Source organism: Erinaceus europaeus, chromosome 12 (assembly GCF_950295315.1).
Source record: "Erinaceus europaeus chromosome 12, mEriEur2.1, whole genome shotgun sequence".
In the NCBI taxonomy this organism is placed as follows: Eukaryota; Metazoa; Chordata; class Mammalia; order Eulipotyphla; family Erinaceidae; genus Erinaceus; species Erinaceus europaeus.
The window spans coordinates 33,088,594-33,094,110 of NC_080173.1; positions in this window are offsets into that span (position 1 = coordinate 33,088,594).

Here is a 5,517-nt window from a genome sequence, read left to right on the forward strand (position 1 = left end):
CTGTGTTCTCTTTTGAGTTTCTTAAGAGATTTGAAATAGGTCTTCTAATTTAGCAAAGTTATTAAGCACATTTTATACTGTGAACCCTAATGCAGATTTCAGTTTGTTTATGATGCTTACATTAAGATTTTTTTTTTTTTGCTATCATGTTTGCAATAGAGAACAGCTTCAGCATTTTAGTTTTCTTTAATAAAATGAGAATTTTGGTACTGCACATTTCTAAAGTCAAATCAGACTTGAAAAGCTATGATATAATGAACTGGCCCAAAGCATGTAATTAACAACTAGTTAAGGGGGTGGGGGCAAAGGGCTGGAGAGACAGCACAGTGGTTATACAAAACAACTATGATGCTCCTGAGGCTTGAGCTCCTGGGTGCAGTGTTAGCACTACCATAATCTATAAGCAGTGCTCTGGTTTAAAAGAAGAAGAAAGAAAGGTAGGCAGCTCTAGGTATTATTTGTATGACTGAATTAGAGATCAGGAACCTGGTACACACATTAAGTGTACACATTACTATGTGCAAGGACCCAGGTTTGAGCCCCTGCTCCCCACCACTGGTGCCTTTTGTGCCTTTCTCTCTACCTATCTTCCCTCTTCCCTTTCAGTTTTTCTCTATCTTTTCAAACAAAATAGAACAAAAAAATTACAGAGACTGTCAGTAATGCTGCTTTTGTATATTCATAGGTATTGGGTTGCTGGGAAAATCCTAACATATGTTTTTTCTTTTTTTTTTTTTTATTGCCTCCAGGGTTATTGCTGGGATTCGGTGCCTGCACCTCGAATCCACTGCTCCTGGAGACTTTTTTTTTTTCCCTTTTGGTTGTCCTTGTTATTTAATGTTGTTGTGGTTATTATTATTGTTATTCATGTCATTATTGGATAGGACAGAGAAATGGAGAGAGGAGGGGACGACGAGGAGAGAAAGATAAGACACCTGCAGACCTGCTTCACCACCTGTGAAGTGACCCCCCTGCAGGTAGGGAGCCTGGGACTCAAACCAGGATCCTTATGCCAGTCCTTGCACTTTGTGCCATGTGCGCTTAACCTGTTGCACCACCACCTGACCCTCCATATATTTGTTTTTCTATGTAAAAAATGAATCAGGCCTTTTCTGATGACTCAGTGTTTAGCTTAAAAATTTTAGGCCTTATATGAAAGCTGCATATAACTGATTCTTTTGTCAATATGTCAATAGGACAAAGGTATAGACCTTATTGACCACATCTGTTGAATATTACTCACCTTGGAGGGGTCCTTGTAAGGATCCAGGTTTGAGCTTCCAATTTCTCACTTGTGGGGATGGGGGTGGGGAGTGCTCCACAAGTGGTGAAGCAGGTCTGTGGGTGTCTGTCTCCCTTTTTTTTTTTTTGTAGTTATTGTTTTTATTGATGTTGTTGGATAGGACAGAGAGAAATGGAGAGAGGAGGGGAAGAGACAGAGGGGAGAGAAAAATAGACACCTGCAGACCTGCTTCACTGCCTGTGAAGCGACTCCCCTGCAGGTGGGGAGCCAAGGGACTTGAACTAGAATCCTTAAACCAGTCCTTGCACTTCGAGCTACGTGTGCTTAACCCGCTGCACTACCGCCTGACTCCCCTGTCTCCCATTCTATCTCCCTATCTCTCAGTTTCTATCATATCTAATAAAATGGGAGGGGGGTGTCCTCCAGTAGCAGTGGATTCATAGTGCTGGCCCCAAGTCCCAGCAATTGGTAACCTTGGAGGCCAAAAAAAAAAAAAAAATCAAAACCAAATACATGGTTGTATTGTGTGAGGGGGTGAGGGTGGGGGCAAACAGAGGTTGGGGAGACAGATCTCTTGGATTTTACTCCTATTTCAGAGGCAGTGAAGGAGAGAAACCACAGCACTGAAATTTCTTTTAATGTGAAGACCAGGTGGGAAATCAACGTATGAGCTACTTTGCCAGTCTAATATTTTTTCTTTATTGGGGAATTAATGCTTAACAGTTGACAGTAAATACAGTAGTTTGTACATGCATAAGATTTCTCAGTTTTCACACAACAACAACCCCCACTAGGTCCTCTGCATCCTGTTCCAGGATCTGAATTCTTCCCCCACCCCCCAAGAGTGTTTTACTTTGGTGCAATACACCAACTACAGTCCAAGTGCTGCTTAATGCTCTCATCTTATTTTTCAACTTCTGCCTGTGACTGAGATCATCTCATATTCATCCTTCTGTTTCTGACATATTTCACTTAACGTGATTTCTTCAAACTTCATCCAAGATGGGCTGAAAATGGTGAAATCACCATTTTTAATACCTGAGGTAGTATTCCATTGTGTATATATACCACATCTTTCTCAGCCACTCATTGCTGTTGGACACCCGGGTTGTTTCCAGGTTTTGGCTATCACAAATTGTGCTGCTATGAACATAGGTATACACAGATCTTTTTGGATAGGTATGTTTGGTTCCTTAGGATACTTTTTTTTACTGTGACACTGGTGGTTGTGCAGGGCATACTGTTGAACAATGTAAGCATGAGGTTCTGTGTTTAGCCATCAATATCTTGTGCCAAGATGATCCTCTGCTCCACATATTCCCTCCCCCTTACAGACTTTTTTTTTTGTTGCCACCAGAGTTTTTACTGGACCTCAGTGCCTGCATAGCTCCATTATTCTCAACTGCTTTTTTTTTTTAATGGTGAGAGACAGAAAATGAGACATCTATAACACTGCTCCCCTGCTCATTAAGTTTCTCCATTGTAGGTGGGGCCTGGTCCTCAAATGGTAATATATACTGAGTGAGCCACCACCTGGTCCCCCAAATAAATTTCAAAATAGATTGATTTATAAGTGAGAAGAAATTAGAGCATCACTTTGGCACATGGAATGCAGGGACCTCATGCTTGAGAATTCAACACTATCTACTGTACTACCTCTCAAGCCTTTTTTTTTTTTTTTTTTTTTTTTGGTAAAATAAAAAATAGAAAGTATTGACAAAACCATAGGGTCAGAGGGGTAATGTTCCATACATTTCCCACCAGCAGAGTTCTGAATCCCATCCCTTCCACAGGAAGCTTTCCTATTCTTTATCTCTCTGGGAGTATGGACCCAGGATCATTATGGGGTGCAAAAGGTAGAAGGTCTGGAAGGTACTGCAGTGGATGAAACATTGTATTCTCAAGCATGAGGTCTTGAATTTAATCTCTGGCAGCACATGTACCAGAGTGATGTCCAGTTCTTTCTCTTCTAGCTTCAAGCAGAATCTCACTGAGTTTGGAGTAAGGCACCAAAGTAAAAAAATCTCTGAGTGGAGTGTGAGGGTAGATGTTCAGCTTCACTTGCAGGGGGAGGCACACAGATCTTTGGTGGTGGGAATGGTGTTAATATACACTCCTAATAGCTTACAATCTCACACATAACTAATTAATATGAGAGGGAAAATGGATTGAAGGTCTCAAACTTTTTGGTCCCTAAACCATAGGCTGAGTATATATTCCTTCAATCTAAGCACTTAAGACTTCAAATTGGAAATCAGATTGAATTTTAACAGTGGGCTCAAATTGTTAATACATCTCTAATGATGACTTGTTCTTTGGAATATTGTCTCCAAAAGTCTTAGACAAGGGATAACAGAAGCAACTGGTGGCATTACTTTATAAGATACAGCTATATATAAATAGCATAAAAGGTCATAAATTATGATGAAGTTAGTATGATACAGAAAATCCTAACGGAGAGTTGAGCGGTAGCGCAGTGGGTAAGCGCATGTGGCACAAAGTGCAAGAACCGGCTTAAGGATCCCGGTTCGAGCCCCCGGCTCCTCACCTGCAGGGGGGTCACTTCACAGGCTGCGAAGCAGGTCTGCAGGTGTCTGTCTTTCTCTCCTCCCTCTGCCTTCCCCTGCTGTCTCCATTTCTGTCTGTCCTATCCAACAACAACAATAATAACTACAACAAAAAAAAGCAACAACGGCCAATGGCAACAAAAGGGAATATATATATACAGATATATATATTCCTAACAATGGAATTTTCAAAGTTAACCCAAATATAGCAATAACTATTGCCTTCTTAACCCCTAAGACAGCAGGAACCTTCCTCTTTCTCTATAAAGTCCATACATCTCCCAGTCCTGGAACCTCTAAGGTGGGGCTCACTTTTCTGCTTGCTTCTCTCAAGTCATACCAACTGATACTGCATCTCCTGATTCCAACCTAATCAATGCAACCAGTATCACCTCAGCATGGTACACTTTGGACTGTGTCCAGAGAAGTCATATGTGGAATGTCAACCCTTCAGCTTCATTACTCTGGTGAGATCCTTCCTAGCTCATAGGACTCCTTAACTCAGTTTAGAGTGGCGCACTTCTTAACAAAACCTCAAAACCTAGATATAGACCAGGGCCCATGAGATAGGGCATATACACATGTATCCATAAGTTAGGGGAAAATATATACCTTAGAGAAAAGTGCACAATAATTTGCAGTGAGTCAAAAAATGAAGAAAAGTAGAAAGAACTAAAAAGACACCTTAAAGTACCAAATGAAATAGCTTCTACTTAGACCTAGTACCCTCCTCACCTACCTCCTATTACATGTGCCCCAATCACTTCAAAGCTAACCAAGTCAACAAAGTAAGGACTATAAAAGCTGAATAGGGGCAAGAGACTGGCATACTTTAACAATGACTCTAGTCAAAACCAGGCCTCCCCATCACCTGGGGCCCTAGTCAGGGAGTCCTGGGGTTCCCACACAGACATGATGGGCCTAGACTTCTAGCAGATCCCTCTAGCCACTGTCACTGGTCATCTCCATCAGGAACAACATAATGTACCCCTTTAGACTCTATAGACCTTTCCCTCAATGTAGATCAATAATAGTAGGGAATGTTCCATTCTCTGAGGGGAGGTTAGATAACATATTCTACCCACTTACCTGAGGAAGATGGGTCCTTCAATTAGTGCAGCCTGGAATGTTCCTAGCTGTGATCACAGAATGTGAGCCCAGACCTACAAGGATGCAGAGGTTACATAGGCTTCTGTGCTGAATATGGGCCCCAGATCAAACCAGTGGGCTTTACAGTTTATATTTATATACTTCCTCCGTATTTGGGAGCTACTGTCTTCCCTGATTCAGCTTCCTGGTTCTTTTTCCAACTGTGAGACCAGCCCCCCCAAAACAATAGCTCAAGTCACTTGCATATAGGATGTCAGGCTCAGGCAAAAACTAATAAAGTCATGGGCCCTCTGGGATATACCTAAGACAGATTTATTAGCTTTTTCCAAAATGGAGACCTCAGTTTTCATCTGCAATATTCATGCCTTTAGGTTCATGATTAGTCAACAATTTGTTCTGCTTTATATCTTAACTCTTTTTCAATCACCAGCTACCAGATGCTATCGTGATGCCAACCTGACTTCCTTGGGCAGACGAGCTTACCATGTGTCTTGGAGTCCCACCTCTTCAGATCCCTGCTCCACTAGGGAAAGAGAGGGATAGGCTGGGAGCATGGATCTACCTGCCAATGCCCACGTTCAGTGGGGAAGTAATTAC